Genomic DNA, 18247 nt, shown 5'->3' with positions numbered 1-18247 from the left:
TCCCTTATATGAACGTCCATTACAGAAAGGTTAACATGACATATCTAAAGCTGCAGCGAATAGATGCCTTGCCGTCTCCCCCATCACTGCCCTTAGTCCAAAATAAACACATCAAAAATTGTCTAGTAACGTACTATGGTCAAAAAGTATTACTTCACAATTGTATCGGAGGATCATTGGTTGCAATTTGTAAAAGGTACCAGGACAAATTTTTTAAACTACTGTGGATTTGCAGTTGCTGATTGGGCTGCTGAAATACTGGGATAGACCCCGCTTGGCCGGCACCAGTCCATCCTCTGTAAGGCTGGCTAACCCTGCCTGCTGGCCTGTTCGAACACACACATTCAGAAGTCAATCCTGCCACCTACAGCACTTCTGGGATTTGCGTTCCACTGGACCACAACCCAGAAGCTGTCATCTTATCAGCTAGTAGACACTTCCGAGGCCGAGAGCTGGGAGATGCGCACCTGTTCTGTACTCTGCTGTCCCAGCAGCATCGCACTAGGCGATGCTGTCATGCTGTTGCTTGTCAGAGCTGAGCAGGCTGTTTGCATTACAGTGTCACCGCATGGTGGGCCTTTCTTTCCCAGCCACACCAGGTAATAGTCTACATAGGGGGGTCCTGGAAATCCCCCCTGCTCAAACACCAACAGACCGAAAGTCCCCCCTCCTTCTGTCTCTGCACTTGACATGGATTTCTCCCTCCCCTTCTACAGGCAGCTCTCCTGCTGTGTTCAGGGCAGCCCAACAATCTCATTGGTGAGTTAACTCCTTGAAACCCATGTTGTTTTCTACAGCAATTGCTCATGTGCCTTACTAATGTATATTGTCAATGTCTTTTTTTATTTTATTTCACCAGAGCCATATACCAGGCTGTGTATTGCTTTGAGCCCCCCTCCTCCCTATGCTCTACCACTTGGTGGTTGCACTGTGTCTCCCCCCCCAACCAGAGCAGGAGCAGACACCTGGGTGTGCAGGACAGGGAACTGGAGGTGTCAAATAAACAGCATGGGAAGGTGAAACGATCAGCGTCAGTGTGTAAGCATCTGTTGTGTGTCCTCGTCAGTGTGTCAGCATCCATGTGTCAACATTTGTCTGTGTGTCAGTGAGTTAGCGTCCGTATCTCAGTGCCTGTGTGCCAGCATCTATCTGTGTGTCAGACTTTGTATCAGCATCAGTGTATCAGCATCTGTGTGTCAGCATCTGTCTGTGTGTCAGCATGTGTCAGCATCAGTGTGTCAGCATCTGTGTCTCAATATCAGTGTGTTGGTATTTGTGCATCTAAGTATCAGCATCTGTGCATCAGTATCTGTCTGTGTGTCAGCATTTGTCTGTGTGTCAGCATATGTCAGCACCAGTGTGTCAGCGTCTGTGGGGTAAATTTACTAAGATGGGATGTTGCCCATAGCACCCAATCAGATTCCAGGTATTATCTTCTAGAAGGTGCTAGATAAATGAGAAGTCAAATCTGATTGGTTGCTATGGGCATCCGATCTTAAATAGAACTCCCATCTTAGTAAATTTACCCCTGCGTTTCAGTGTCTGTGTGTCAGTGTATGTGTCAGCATCTGTGTGTCGGTGTCTGTGTGTCAGCATTGGTCTGTAAATCAGTGTGTCAGCATCTGTGTCTAAGCATCTGTTTGTCAGTGTCTGTGTGTGAATGTGTCAGCCAGGGCTGTAACTACCTGTGTGCCAGTGGTGCATTGCCCACAGCGCAACTGCACTGTGAGCGCACCATCTGGCAGTACCATCCACATGGCCGCTCTCTCCTCCCGGAGACCTCCGCTGCAGTGCTCCCCTGTATGTGGTGTGAGCTCAGCTCCTCCGCTGCTGAGTGCACCCACTATACATATGCAAACTGAACTTACTGAAGCACGGAAGCCACCACCAGCTTTGTCGTCTCCAAGTCCCCGGATCAAATGCTCCGCCGCCATGCAGTGTGTCTAGGGACTTGGCCAGCCCCAGCTGACTCCCACAGTTCTGGCAGCGGGCAGGGGATGAGGACGGAGGAGCTCACAGGAGGATTCGTTGGACAGTGGCCAGGAGCGAGGACAGGTGAGAAGACCAGTGGGGATGGGGGAGGAGATGAGCGGAGGAGCAGAGACAGGAGCTGGCAAGTGAGGAGCGGGCTACACACACGTGAAACCCCCCCTGCCCACTGGCACAATGACAGGTTTGTTTTGTTTTATGAGACGGAGGAGCTCAGGCTGGAATGCAGCAGCTGCAGCCATCCTTTACACTGTGCTGGTCTCCACTGACTGCACTATTTTAGTGTCCCACATGTGGGGTGGGGGGTGTTTTGCAGATCATGCAGAGTGCATATTTAATAACATGCTGGCAATAATGCATAAACAGGTGGACTCTGCTGCCTAATGCGTAAAATGGAGGACTCTGACAATCTAATGAGTAAAAATGGGGACTCTCCTCCTGTAATGTGTAAAAAAGGGGGACTCTGCATGCCGTAATGTATAAAAAAGGCTGCTGTGAGAAGAATGCAAATCCAGTCACGTCGGTTTGGCATATCCAAATCCAAAGGAAGCCAACAAATCAGAAGCAAATCCAGCAAAAATGGCCCAGGGCACATCCCTAGTAGGAATGCAACAGGACATTGGGAAAATAAATTCCCCCACAGCATTAGTTTATTGCAGTTTATTTAAACCTATTCTTGGGAGAAACATAGAAACATATGGCCCATCTAGTCTGCCCCTTTTTTTATCCTTTAGGTAATCTCAACCCTTTTTGAACCTTAATTCTTTGTAAGGATATTCATATACCTATCCCAAGCATGTTTAAATTGCTCTACCATCTGGGACTTCCGGTTCCGGGCTGCATGGAGTAGCACCTCTTCCCTGAAGCTCCGGTGCCTCCCGCCACTATACCCTGCAAATTGCCCATTTCGGACGTCCATTGAGCGGCCCGCTCCTCTCATTTGTCCCCCGTTCACGAGACTGACCTGCATAGACAAATTCCTGGCTCCCTCCATGCCGGGCAAAGCACCACGCGCTAAGCCAGACGCTGCCTGCGGCTCCGCTGCCAAGATGGCCGGCGCAGCGTCTCTGACATCAGGTGCTCCGGCTGCTGATACACAGGCCGGAGGTCCGGCTTCACTGCCTCCAGCTCCTGCTGTCCCTGCTGTACTTGTCTCTGCTGGTGGCCCGCTGCCCATACCCTCTCCTGCTCAACCTCTATTATATGAGGACATTGTGAGAGCTGTGCAGGAATCTGTGCATCCCATGTTCTAAGAACAGGCAAAAACACATGCTGCTGGCCTGCAACAAGCCGTGCTCGACATCTAGAGTCAATACAAGCAGCTGGCTAAGCGTGTCCTGCAAGTGGAACACTCCGCTGGTGAAAATTTCCAGAAGATTGCTGAACTTTCTGAAACCTCTGCTGAACTGCAGAAATATGAAAACATGGTATGGTCGAAGCTTGATGACCTGGATAATCGATCCTCCGCAATAATCTCAGGCTCATTGGTCTACCGGAGTCGGTTAAGGGACAGGCTCTTTACCATTTTCTCCGTCATACTTTACCTGACCTTCTTGGAGTGAAAGATGTTTGTTCGGATTTAGTAGTGGAACGTGCCCACAGGACGGACCCCACTCGCCCCTCTTCCGCGGACTCCAGACCGAGAGCTGTACTGTTTCGCTGCCTTAACTTCCTCCATAAAGAGGCACTTCGGTCTGCTTCCCGCCATATGCGGGATCTTGTCTGGGAAGATACGAAGTTGCTGATTTTCCAAGATTTTTCCCCAGAGCTTACCAGGCTCAGAAAAGCATACTCACCCGTTTGCTCCAGGTTGGCCCGTGAGGGCCGAAAGTTTGCTCTGCTCTATCCTGCATGCTTGAGAATATTCGAGGGCTCATCCTTTAGAGACTTCACCACTCCGGAAGATGCCGCCGCATACGTCTCGGAACTCCTTACTCCTGACCCTGGGTCGGACTGAATGTTTAATTTGGCCCTCATCATAATGCCCCCTTGGCCCACGGTTACTCTCCTGGTTGCTATACCTGCTCCCCTCCCTCTTTGCATCCTCGCCCCCTGGACAGCAAATAATACCACACTGCCCTCAGTGACTTTTTTCCTCACGGTTCTTCTAGTCCTCTAGGTGATGTATATTACTATAGGCTTTTGCCTTTTTCATGTCTTTGGTTGTCATTTGCCATGTTTTTCTAATTGCTGCTGCCACTGTATGGATATTTATGCTTTTCCTTTCAGCAGGTTTGATCAGCGGGCCTCAGCATTTTGGCCGCTCATATGCATATATTTCCCCCTTTCCCCTATCTTCCCCCTCCCCTCCCTCCCTATGCTGCTTGATATAGTGGTGGATGGCTAGGAGCGGTGCGCTCCCCGCCGCGCATTGCTAATTCTTGTGTACTTTAGCCGTGAAGTTGTTTCTAGATTGTTAATGTGGGACCCCTCCTTGGGTCTCGGTTCATATCTGTATTTCTATGTTTTTACTGTTTCTCTCTTTTCTCCTCCCTTCCCCTCCTTTCGTGTCTCCCCCTGCCTTTCAATACTTCTGGGTATGCATTACGTTTTCTATATGGCCGTTTACTGTATAGTTATATATGTCTGCTATTAGAGTTGGTTCGTGGAATGTAGGGGGAATCCACTCCCCTATCAAAAGGAAGAAGATCCTGCTTTATTTAAATAGAATGCATATGGATTTGATGTTTCTTCAGGAGACTCACCTCCTCTCCCCGGAGGCCCAAAAGCTGGGTACTCTGGGCTGGCAGGTGCTCGCTGAGGCTCCGTATTCCTCCAAAGCTAGGGGTGTCCTAATCCTTGCTAAACGTACTTTGCATGTTGAAGTTCTTACATCTGTCTGTGATCCTGCTGGTAGATTCCTTAATTTGGAGATTATGCTATATGATATGAAATATGTTATATATACGGTGTATGCCCCAATCTCCTATTCCAAGATATTTTTTAAACGCCTCCTGACTAAATTGTACCCGTTCGCCTCCCTCCCTATGATTGTAGGCGGTGACTTTAATATTGTGGCCTCTGCTTATATGGACACTAACTCCTCTGCTCGTGCACGCTTCTCCCCTGCCCTTGGTATCCCCTTTTTTACACATCAACTGCACCTCACTGATGTATGGAGATTTCTCTGACGTCCTAGTGGATGCTGGGTACTCCGTAAGGACCATGGGGTATAGACGGGCTCCGCAGGAGACTGGGCACTCTCAAAAGAAAGATTAGGTACTATATCTGGTGTGCACTGGCTCCTCCCTGTATGCCCCTCCTCCAGACCTCAGTTAGTATCTGTGCCCGGCCAGAGCTGGATGCACCCTAGGGGCTCTCCTGAGCTTCCTAGAAAAGAAAGTATTTGTTAGGTTTTTTATTTTCAGTGAGATCTGCTGGCAACAGACTCACTGCTACGTGGGACTGAGGGGAGAGAAGCGAACCTACCTGCTTGCAGCTAGCTTGGGCTTCTAAGGCTACTGGACACCGTTAGCTCCAGAGGGATCGAACACAGGCCCCGTCCTCGGTCGTCCGGTCCCGGAGCCGCGCCGCCGTCCCCCTTGCAGAGCCAGAAGAACGAAGAGAAGTTGAAAATCGGTGGCTGAAGACTCCGGTCTTCATTAAGGTAGCGCACAGCACTGCAGCTGTGCGCCATTGCTCCCTTAGCACACCACACACTCCGATCACTGATGGGTGCAGGGCGCTGAAGGGGGCGCCCTGGGCAGCAATTAGATTACCTTACTTGCCGAAAAGCACATAATACAGTCTGATAAACTGTATATGTGCATTAACCCCGCCATTAAAGTACATAAAAGGACAGAAGCCCGCCGCTGAGGGGGCCCGGGCCTTCTTCCTCAGCACACCGGCGCCATTTTTTCTTCACAGCTCAGCTGGAAGGAAGCTCCCCAGGCTCTCCCCTGCAGTATCCTGGTACACAAAGGGTAAAAAAGAGAGGGGGGGCACATAAATTTAGGCGCAAAAACTGTTTATATAAGCTGCTATAGTGGAAAAATCACTCAGTATAGTGTACATCCCTGTATTATATAGCGCTGTGGTGTGTGCTGGCATACTCTCTCTCTGTCTCTCCAAAGGGCCTGGTGGGGGAACTGTCTTCAAATAGAGCATCCCCTGTGTGTGTGTGGTGTGTCGGTACGCGTGTGTCGACATGTCTGAGGTAAAAGGCTCCTCTAAGGAGGTGATAGAGCGGATATGTGTGTGGGAGGGTGTCTCCGTCGACAACGCCGACACCTGTTTGGATATGTGTAAGTGCTGAGGTAAAATTATTGCACAAAAGGTTAGGGAACAGAAAGGAAATCTACCCTGGTCTGTCCCTATGTCACAGAGTCCTTCAGAGTCTCTCTATGTTCACTAGCCAAAATAACAAAGTATCAACACGGAGTTTAACTCCACTGTCGACTACGATAATGCAAAGTTACAGCCAAGAGGGCTAAAAGATATTCAATATATGATTATTGGAATAAAAGATGATTTGCATATCACTGATGACTCATCTGTCCCTGACACGAGAGTACACATGTTAAGGGGAAGAATGCTGAGGTAAATTTCCCTCCTCTCATGAGGAAAAAGAGCGGGAATCTCCAGACAAGAGACGGCAGCTTCCCACAAGAGAATTCTCAGGCTGTATCCTTTCCCCACTAGGACCAGGATGTGTTGAGAATCTTCCCCTTGGGTGTCCTGTTTGCACTAGCTATTCTCAGGGAACCTGCAGATAGTGTGCACATTCTAGTATACTACCCAGACCGGCGATTGTGTCGGCATGGGTTTATAGCGCTGTGGCAGCGTGGACAAGTACCTTATCAGCAGAGATTGAGACCCTAGTATGCATATAAATATTTTAAGATGCTGTCTTAAGTGATAGATATATAATTATAAAGCATGCCCAAAGGGACATGAGTATACTGGGTCCTAGAGACAAAAGCTATGTCGATTTCTGCTTGACGTGTCCTGTAGAATATACATTGGACAGATGATGCCAACTTAAGAGGCATATGGAAGGCTGAGGATTGTGTGGAGAAAGGTTCTCGGGCCTGGTCTCCACAGCTATAGCTGGTAATTCTGATATTTTGCCTTTTATTCCTGCACAGCCTAGGAAAGCACAACATTATTAAATGCAGCTTTTCGAATAAAGAAACAAGAAAGTCTGAGGTGCATCCTTTCTTGTCAGAGCTGGGGGCAGATGAAAGAAGCTGTACAACACAGCTAGTCCCCAGGAACAGAAGTCCTCCCCGGCCTCTACAAAAATCCACCGCATGTCGCTGGGGCTCCACAGGCGGAGCTAGGCGCGGTGGGGACACGCCTTAGTAAGTTCAGCCACAAGTGGGTTCACTCCCTGTTAGATCCCTGGGCAATAGAAATTGTATCGCAGGGATACAGGCTGGACTGTGAGAAGATGCCCCTTCACGAGGACCCGGCGGGCTTCCCCCCAAGAGAGGGAGCCAGTGTTAACTGCAATTCGTAAATTGTATCTTCAACAGGTGGTGGTCAAGGGTCCCCTCCTTCAATAAGAGGGTGTTATTATTCGACCATGTTATAATCCCGAAACCAGACGGTTCGGTTAGACCCATATTGTATTAAAATCCCTGAACATATACCTGAAAAGGTTCAGGTTCAAGATGGAATCGCTAAGAGCGGTCATTGCAAGCCTGAAATGAATCGGGACATAAGGGATGCATACCTTCATGTCCCCATTTATCCACCTCATCAGGCGTACCTCAGAATTGCGGTACGGGATTGTCATTACCAATTTCACCATGGTAATGGCGGATATGATGGTGCTCCTGCGGAAGCAAGGTGTCACTATTATCACATACTTGGATGATCTCCTCATAAAAGCGAGATCAAGAGAGCAGTTGCTGGACAGCGTATCACCTTCTCTGGAAGTGAAACGGCAACACGACTGGATTCTATATATTCCGAAGTCGCAGTTGGTTCCTACAGCTCATCTGCCTCGCCTAGGCATGATCCTAGACACAGACCAGAAGAGGGTTTGTCTCCCGATAGAGAGAGCTCAGGAGCTCATGACACTGGTCAGGAATCCATTGAAAACCAAAACAGGTATCAGTGCATCACTGCACTCGAGTCCTGGGAAGGATGATGGCATCATACGAGGCCATCCCCTTCGGCTGGTTCCATGCAAGGACAATGGAACTTACTGGACAAGTGGTCCGGATCACATCTTCAGATGCATCGGTTAATCACCCTATCCCCCAGGGCCAGGGTGTCTCTCCTGTGGTGGCTGCGGAGTGCTCACCTTCTTGAGGGCCGCAGATTCGGCATTCAGGACTGGGTCCTGGTGACCACGGATGCAAGCCTCCGAGGGTGGGGGGCAGTTACACAGGGAAGAAAATTCCAAGGTTTGTGGTCAAGCCAACAGACTTGCCTTCACATCAATATCCTGGAACTAAGGGCCATATACAACGCCCTAAGTCAAGCGGAGTTCCTGCTTCGCGACCAACCAGTTCTGATCCAGTCAAACCGCAGGGGCTCATGTAAACCACCAGGGCGGCACAAGGAGCAGGGTGGCGAGGGTAGAAGCCACCAGAATTCTTCGCTGGGCGGAGAATCAAGTAAGCGCACTGTCAGCAGTGTTTATTCCGGGAGTGGACACGACCTCCACCCGGGAAAGTGGTGACTTCTCCAGGAAGTCTTCACGCAGTTTTGCAAATTGATGGAAACTGCCTCAGGTGGACTACATGGCGTCCCACCTCAATAAAAAGATAAAAAAGGTTTTACGCTGGGGTCAAGGGACTCTCAGGCGATAGCTGTGGTCGCACTAGTAACACCGTGGGTTTTCCAGTCGGTCTATATATTCCCTCCTCTTCCTCTCAGACCCAAGTGCTGAGAATTGTAATAAACGGAGGAGTGTGAACAATATTCTTTGCTCCGGATTGGCCAAGAAGGACTCGGTACCCGGAACTGCAAGAAATGCTCTCAGAGGACCCATGGCCTCTGCCTCTCAGTCAGGACATGTTGCAACAGGGACCCTGTCTGATCCAAGACTTACCGCGGCTGCGTTGGACGGCATGGAGGTTGAACGCCGGATCCTAGCGGAAAAGGGCATTCCGGATGCAGTTATTCCTACGCTGATAAAGGCTAGGAAAGACGTGACAGCAAGACTTTTTCACTGTATATGGCTAAAATAGGTTGCTTGGTGTTTGGCCGGGAAGGCCCTACAGAGGAAATCCAGGGGGGTCGATTCCTGCACTTCCTACAGTCAGGAGTGACTATGGGCCTAAAATTAGGATCCATAAGGCCAAGATTTCGGCCCTATCCCTTTTTCTCTCAAAAAGAACTGGCTTCACTGCCTGAAGTTCGGACGTTGTTACAGGGGTGCTGCATATTCAGCCCCTTTTGTGCCTCCAGTGGCACCTTGGGATCTTAACGTGTGTTGGATTCCTAAAATCACACTGGTTTGAGCCACTTAAGACCGTGGAGCTAAATTATCTCACGTGGAAAGTGGTCATGCTGTTGGCCTTAGCTTGGACTAGGCGTGTGTCAGAATTGGCGGCTTTGTCATGTAAAAGCCCATATCTGATCTTCCATATGGAAAGGGCAGAATGGAGGACTCGTCCCCAATTTCTCCCTAAGGTGGTATCATCGTTTCATTTGAACCAACCTATTGTGGTGCCTGCGGCTACTAGGGACTTGGAGGATTCCAAGTTGCTGGACGTAGTCCGGGCCCTGAAACTTTATGTTTCCAGGACGGCTAGAGTCAGAAAAACTGACTCGTTATTTATCCTGCATGCACCCAACAAGCTGGGTGCTCCTGCTTCAAAGCAGACTATTGCTCGCTGGATCTGTAGCACGATTCAGCTTGCACATTCTGCGGCTGGACTGCCGCATCCTAAATTAGTAAAAGCCCATTCCACGAGAAAGGTAGGCTCTTCTTGGGCGGCTGCCCGAGGGGTCTCGGCTTTACAACTTTGCCGAGCTGCTACTTGGTCGGGTTCAAACACTTTTGCAAAATTCTACAAGTTTGATACCCTGGCTGAGGAGGACCTTGAGTTTGCTCATTCGGTGCTGCAGAGTCATCCGCACTCTCCCGCCCGTTTGGGAGCTTTGGTATAATCCCCATGGTCCTTACGGAGTACCCAGCATCCACTAGGATGTCAGAGAAAATAAGAATTTACTCACCGGTAATTCTATTTCTCGTAGTCCGTAGTGGTTGCTGGGAGCCCGTCCCAAGTGCGGACTCTCTGCAATACATGTATATAGTTATTGCTTAACTAAAGGGTTATTGTATGAGCCATCTGTTGAGAGAGGCTCAGTTATTGTTCATACTGTTAACTGGGTATAGTTATCACGAGTTGTACGGTGTGATTGGTGTGGCTGGTATGAGTCTTACCCTGGATTCCAAATCCTTTCCTAGTAATGTCAGCTCTTCCGGGCACAGTTTCCCTAACTGAGGTCTAGAGGAGGGGCATAGAGGGAGGAGCCAGTGCACACCAGATATAGTACCTAATCTTTCTTTTAAGAGTGCCCAGTCTACTGCGGAGCCCGTCTATACCCCATGGTCCTTACGGAGTACCCAGCATCCACTACGGACTACGAGAAATAGAATTACCGGTGAGTAAATTCTTATTTTTTCCATCCCACAGACAGGGAGTACTCATGCCTCTCGGCCGCTCACGGCACTCTTTCTAGGATTGACTTTCTATTATTAGCGGACACCTTAGTCCCCCAGGTCTCTGCATCACAAATGGAGACTATCTCTATTTCGGACCATGCGTTAGTGTGGACGTCCCTTACTACGTCTCTAGATCGGGGCTCTTTTAAATGCTGGCGTTTCCAAACTGCTTTCGCTTCCTCCTTACATTTTAAGCGCAAGTTGAGTGAGTTTTGGGAGGAGTATAGATTAGACAATGAGGGTACTCTTAATACTGACCCTTTGATGTTCTGGCAGGCCTCGAAAGCAGTTATACGTGGTAGACTGATAGATTATGTTTCCTCACGGAAAAAACAGTTTCTTTCTGAATTTAAAAGCTCTCAAAGTAACTTAACTGAGGCCTACCAGAGCTTCAAACAGCACCCCTCCCTCTCTTCTAAGAAATTGTATTTAGAACGTAAGTCCCAGTTTAACGCTGTGTTAGCAACGATGGGTGACCGTCATACTTTCCATAAAAACTACCGGTTTTACAGATTTGGTAATAATATGGGCCGCCTCCTCTCCAACCTACTGAGAGGGTCGGCACCCTCTTCAGTAATCCAATCACTAAAACGCAGTGACGGGACAATAGCCACTAAATCTGTTGACATGGCCAAACTACTTTCTGATTTTTATACTGACATATACTCTTGTCCCACTATTGATGAACAAGCTAAGGAATCTTTTTAGGACTCTAAAGTGTTGACCGATGTTTTATGTTCCCACATTACGTCACAGGAGGTGGAGAAAGCTATCAAGGGTCTTAAACCATTGAAGGCTCCAGAGCCTGACGGCTTCTCTGGAAAATTTTATAAAATGCTCCTCTCCAAATTGGTAGATCCACTAACTCTGGTATTTAATAAAATTCTGACCTCTGGGTCTGTCCCTTTATATTTTAATGATGCATTGATCCGTCTCCTCCCTAAACCAGGTAGAGATCTTCATCTCCCTGGTTCTTACCGGCCTATATCCCTCCTAAATGTCGACTATAAATTATTCACGAAAATCATTGCTGATAGATTAAAGGGATTACTCCCTTCTATCATTCACCCAGACCAAACTGGCTTAATTTCAGGTCAGCATTCCACGAATAATATTCATAAAATTATAGCAGCAGCTACCTGGTTGCGTTCCAGTGGGAGCCCAGATCCACAATATGTGCTTTCTTTAGATGCTGAGAAGGCCTTTGACCTTGTCGGCTGGAACCATTTGTATACTACGCTGGACAGGTTTGGGTTCCCGCTGGATCTGATCAGTGTGTTACGTACCCTTTACTCCCCCTCGGCATCCCACATCATGTGTAATGGCTATCTCTCGGATCCTATTCCCCTCCACAGGGGTACTAGGCAGGGTAGCCCCCTTTCCCATTACTTTTTGCCATCGCCATAGAACCCCTCGCCATTAAAATACGCCATCTTTCAGGTTACTCTGGTGTATTGATACGGGACCATGAGCTGCGTGTTAGCCTGTTCGCGGATGACATGCTTCTTTTTATTTAAAATCCAGACACCTCCATCCCCTTAGCCATGCAGACAATTACTCAGTTCGTCTCCTTTGCAGGATATCGTGTCAATGCCTCCAAGTCTGAGCTTTTTCCACTTACTCCGAATGCCTGTATACACTCCTCCTCACCCACCCTTACTCAATTTCAGCTGAATACCTCTAAACTTAAATACCTAGGAATCTACATTCCAATTAACATGTCAGACTTATACTTGGTTACTTATACACCTGTCCTTAAAACAGTATCTCAATTATTGACCACTTGGACCGCCCTCCCTATCCCTGCTGGGGAGAGTAGCCATTTTGAAAAACATTGTATTCCCCAAGATATCTTACCTTCTCCAGATGATACCTGCCCAGCCCCCTCGTAAAGATATTATTTCATGTGACCGACTATTCTCCAAATTTTTGTGGAAAGGCAAGAGGTCGAGGATTTCCCTTACTAAACTAAAACTACCTCGCAAAAATGTTGGTCTGGCTGTCCCTGACCTCTTGGCTTTCTTCCGGGTGGTGAATTTCAGATATATTTCTGATTGGTTATTGGGTACCTCCTCTTACGTGAATTGGGCAGTCGAGCAGGCCCTTTTGTATCCATATGATCTCAAAGCCCTGCTCCATACTCCCAAGGCCCTACTCCCGTCTGTAGCACGTACAAATGTTCTTTTTTGGGATGCCTACCTTTCTTGGCGGGTTATCAACAAAGCATTAAATAGGAGCCCTGAGTACTCCTCTTTCATTCCCTTGATTGGGAACCCTTGTTTTACCCCACCCTTCGACAATAGTAGATTCCTCTTGTGGAAATCCAAAGGCATTGATCTTATTCGGGACATATTTGACCCCGGTGGGATACTGATGTCGTTTAGAGACTTGGCCGAGAGGTATGGTGTGCTTACATCAGATTTTTATATGTACCTTCAAGTCAGGCATTATGTGCAATCTTTGACTGTTCCTCTCGTGCACGAGCGGAGGAGTGACCCTTTATCCCCTCTTCTGTTAAAGTTGCAACATTTTTCTTACAAAGTCTGTTGGTTGTATCAGGATTACCTCTTCAGCAAGCCCGACGCCCTGTGGTCCCCTGTGATTACCAAATGGTCAAGTGATTGGTCCTGGGCTCCATCTGGGGATTGCTTCCCCCCCCCCCCCCTTCCCTCTATTTTGAAAGCTCTGCATTCTGCCCAGCTCCAGGAGATCCACTTTAAGTTTCTCCACCGAGCCTATATTGCCCCCCAGGCAGTGTAAATATATGGTTTCCACAGAAACAGGACACTGTCCTAAATGTAAAGCGCCTAATGCTCTCTTTATGCATAACTTTTGGCATTGTCCAAAGGTGAAGCGATTTTGGCATAAAGTGTTGTGGTACCTGAAATCTACCTTTCGAATCTCCCTCCCTATGGACCCAGCAGCATTCTTTGGCCTAAATACTTTTGCCTGGTGCCTCTCACCGTCCAAGGCCCAATTTACCCCCTTTTTTTTTAACGTCTTATTGACCTTAGGGAAGAAACGGATTTTGAACCACTGGATATTTTGGACTTCCCCCTCCTTAGAAAATCTTAAATCCATTCTTACTGTTACATTGTACCTTGAGCGTCAATCTACTCTCCCTGATCTTGATCATAACGCTCTTCGTTTTTATAGAAAATGTGGTCCTTATATATAATCCATCCCCCCTTCCCAACAACAGCACATTCTACGACTATTTGATTCACTTAGTTGGGAATCTTACCGCAAACTAGGTATCCCCATTTAGTGAGGGTGTCTCTCTAGAATCTTAAGTGGCCCTAATTGTATAATGTGTCCTCCCCAGAATGTCGGCTCATTCCTCACCATCCCTATCTGATCTGTGATGGTTCTTATATGACGTCTGCAGCCCTTCCCCCCACTCCCATGCCCTCTACCTCGTATCCTTGTCTTTGTCACTCTTTTCTTTTCTTTCTGTCTCTTTGTATTGTAGTTATTCTTCTCAAAGATTGCGTACATGTTTATTTTTGTATTTACTATGGACTTGGCAGCTACAATGTTATATACTGTAATACGCCGTTCTCTACTGTTCCTTTGCCATGGTTTTGGAACTTTGCTCTCATGGCTTCTGCTTTCTTGTTATACAGCATGTATTATCTTGTTGTGCTGCATTACCCATAACCTTATATGTCACCTTCTGTATGCAATTCCTTTGTATTTCAAAATATTTTCACTTCTTTCTTCTTATATTTGAAAAATTCCAATAAAAATATTTAAAAAAAAAATTGCTCTACCATCTTTGCCTCTACCACCTCTGATGGGAGGCTATTCCACTTATCCACTACCCTTTCTGTGAAGTAATTTTTACTTAAATTTCCCCTGAACCTGCCTACCTCCAATTTCAGTGTATGTCCTCGAGTTCTAATACTTCTCTTCCTTTGAAGAATGTTTCCCTCCTGAACTTTGTTAAGACCCTTGGTATATTTGAAAGTTTCTATCATGTCCCCCCTTTCCCTTCTCTCCTCCAAACTATACATGTTAAGATTTTTTAGCCATTCCGGGTAAGTTTTGTTATGTAGGCCATGCACCATTTTAGTTGCCCTTCTTTGTACACTCTCTAATGTATTTATAACCTTCTGGAGATATGGTCTCCAGAACTGGGCACAGTATTCCAGATGGTGCCGCAACAATGACCTATATATACAGTGGCATTATTACTTATTTTTTCCTGCTACTGATTCCTCTCCCTATGCAACCAAGCATGCCTGGAATGGGTGCTTCTCATTCCAAATACATTTCCTAAAACTATTATTAATTAGTTGCACATCTTTGTTAGAAAGCAAAAAAAGAGGACCTGGATGGGGAACATAAGGAAATGAGATAATTTTTTATAAGATTTGCGCCCCCAAGGTATGATAAAAGTAACCCTCCAGCTCAACCGATATGGACCAAATCGCTGTGGAGAAATTAAGGTCAAAGAGGAGCTGTGGATTATGCAGAATTCGCACACCTAGATATACAAAACTGTGCTTAGCCCACATAATTGGGATATTTGAGGTAAATGGAACGTGAAAGGAGGTCTGACCCAAAGGAAGTGCCACCGACTTAGCTATATTAACTTTGAAGCCTGATATGGAACCAAATTCAGCAAAAGTAGCAAATATACGACTAAGAGACACTGAGTGATCCTATATATACAGCAGAACATCATCTGCGAAAGCAGTTCATTTAATTTCCTACTTCCTCTCTTAATTCCTTGAAAACACAGCACTGTTTTGTAAGATTCAGAGTAAGGGATCAAGGGCCTAAATTAGACTAGAGATGTGCGGCGGACACTTTTCGTGTTTTGTGTTTTGGATCTGGATCCCTATTCGCGTTTTGGATCTGGATTGGTTTTGCAAAAACCACCCTTTCGGGTTTTGGTTTTGGATCTGGATGATTTTTGAAAAAAAAACATAAAAACAGCTAAAATCACAGAACTTGGGGGTAATTTTGATCCTACGGTATTATTAACCTCAATAACATTCATTTCCACTCATTTCCAGTCTATTCTGAACACCTCACACCTCACAATATTGTTTTTAGGCCAAAGGTTGGACCGAGGTGGCTGTATGACTAAGCTAAGCGACACAAGTGGGCGGCACAAACACTTGGCTTATCTAGGAGTGGCAGTGTAGTGGCAGACAGGATGGCAGATTTAAAAACTAGACCCCAAAGAGCACATAATGCATAGAAAAAAAAATAGGTACAAGATGGAATTGTCTTGGGCTCTCCCACCCACCCTTATATTGTTTAAACAGGACATGCACAGTTTAATAAACCAATCATTTCAGTGACAGGTGGCCCCCTGGAAAAAGCTCGCCAAGTTCTCCGAATCATAGCTAGCTACAAACATACCACCTCCTTATTTGATGACTTTTCACATTATGAGAAGAGGCAAGAGGTAGAGGACAGTGTCAAGAAGGTGATTAAAAATTAGAGAGGCACACACAATCAGGAACAACACACAGGTTTTCACCTCCACTCCTATATTGGTGTGGAACAGAAAGGACTTCAGCCAAGCAAATATATAATTATTAATTACCACATTACTGGACAAACTGAAAAACTAGGGGCCAAAGTCTCCAAAATTAGTACCCCCTTCTCCATTTTCAGGGCTTAACATAATCTCGGGTTTAATTCTGGGATGCAAATAAACTGGTGTATACCACAGAATCAAGATTGGATATTTTCCCCTCCACGGAGTCTGGAGACTTATTTTGTGAAAATCTCGTGGGTTTCTTTTCTTTCCATTTTTTTAATTGCATTTTTATTTACATATTTTGTGGCAGATTCCTTATTTTTGTTTTTCACCACTCCCAGTTACACGCATGTGAGCATACCTGTGTGTCCCAGTTACATGCATGTGAGCATACCTGTGTGTCTTGTTTATTTTATTCCTATTTTATTTTTAAATAAAGCAGCCCCTTAGGTATTTTAGCAGCCCCTTCTGAGCCCCCACAGCAGCCCCGGGTGGGGCAAGTTGAGCTCGGGTGGGTTCAGTAAAGTACTAAGCACAACTGCACAGTAAAATATTTTGTTATTGAGCCCCTGCCCTAGTGGAGCTTACCACTCTACAGTCCAAACTCATTTCATACTATAAATAGGACTGTGGAAGGAAGCAATGCTGAACTCTGTGCCCACAGCATGCCTCAGCCTGGCAAGCTGTAAGCCACCATGAGACTCCATACTGGTCCGTATTCATTAACTGTTTGTGCCTCACAGGAGCTCCTGGCCCATCTAGTGCTGCAGTGCAATGGAAAGCTGATGCAATGCAAGATCACTGAAACTGTGTTCTTCTAACACCGCAAGGTCTTGCGATAACCCTACGCAGACCTTAGGAAAAGACGATCCCTGTACAACAAATGCGCATCTTCTAAATAAATAATCCCAAAATGTGAAACATCAATAATAAATCAAAATTAAGGTTGACTAATTGGAGTCATTTATTTGAGTGAGACCCTAACATGAAATTATTGAGAAGGACCTCTCTCTAATGCTTCGGCAGAAATATCACTTTTACCTCTCGACAGTTGTGCTGGATTAGGATTCTTTCTGTTCTGAGTCACACTGACTTTGGTCACAAATGTGGTCTCTCCCCACTTTATTTAAAAACACTTTGGCAATTTCCATTTCCACCTTTGTGGCTAGTTTTCACAAATCTGTGATGTTGAATCTTGTTTCATATCTGCTCTAGACTTTCATTTAAACCTGGGATCAAGTACAGCAGCACCCCTGGAGTTATACGGCAGCACCCCTGGATTTATACAGCATTGGCAGCACCCCTGGAGAATTACACAGCACAGCAGACAGGCAACAGCACCCCTGGACTTAAATGGCAGTGGGGCAGCACGCCCGAACTGATAGGACAGAGGGGCAGCACCCCTGGAATGATGTGGCAAATAAAATACGTGCAAGATGGGCCCTCCCTCCCACACTTATATTGTATAAACAGGACATGTACACTTTAACAAACCAATCATTTCAGCGACAGGGTCTGCCACACAACTGTGGCTGAAATGATTGGTTTGTTTGGGCCCCAACCAAAAAAGAAGCAATTAATCTCTCCTTGCACAAACTGGCTCTACAGTGGCAAGATGCCTTCCTCATCCTCAGATTCCCCCCTTCAGTGTTTACATCCTCATCATCACAGATAAATACTATTCAAACAAACAAACAAACAAACAAACCACATCATTTAGGTGTCAGTGGACTGCTTACGCTATTACCCAAAGTTTCTGAACTTGACAATGACTTATAATGAATGCGCTGCAGGTGACGTATAAGGGAGGATGGGGGTCATTCCGAGTTGATCGCTAGCTGAAAATGTTTGCTGCGCAGCGATGATGCAAAAAAAAATGGCACTTCTGCGCATGCATATGTGGCGCAATGCGCACGTGCAACGTACTTTCACAAAGGCCGATCTAGTTTCACACAAGGTCTAGCGAAGCTTTTCAGTCGCACTGCTGGCCGCAAAGTGATTGACAGGAAGTGGGTGTTTCTGGGTGTCAACTGACCGTTTTCAGGGACTGTTCGTAACAACGCATGCGTGCCAGGAAAAACGCAGGTGTGGCTGGGCAAACGCAGGGCGTGTTTGTGACGTCAAATCCG

The 18247-nt window shown here is 46.6% G+C and overlaps 1 long non-coding RNA gene across 1 annotated transcript in view; it reads left to right on the top strand.

Moving 5' to 3' along the window:
• Positions 1–394: 394 nt before the first annotated feature.
• Positions 395–18247, top strand: part of LOC134947556 (uncharacterized) — a 78097-nt gene continuing 60244 nt past the window's right edge. Inside the window, exon 1 of the long non-coding RNA XR_010182618.1 lies at positions 395–759. This is a non-coding gene — a long non-coding RNA (uncharacterized LOC134947556). The remainder of the gene's footprint in view (positions 760–18247) is intronic.

The sequence above is a fragment of the Pseudophryne corroboree genome, chromosome 8 (genome assembly GCF_028390025.1).
Source record: "Pseudophryne corroboree isolate aPseCor3 chromosome 8, aPseCor3.hap2, whole genome shotgun sequence".
Lineage (NCBI taxonomy): Eukaryota > Metazoa > Chordata > Amphibia > Anura > Myobatrachidae > Pseudophryne > Pseudophryne corroboree.
The sequence above is the reverse complement of the archived record's forward strand: the minus strand, read 5'-3'. Positions and strand labels throughout refer to the sequence as shown.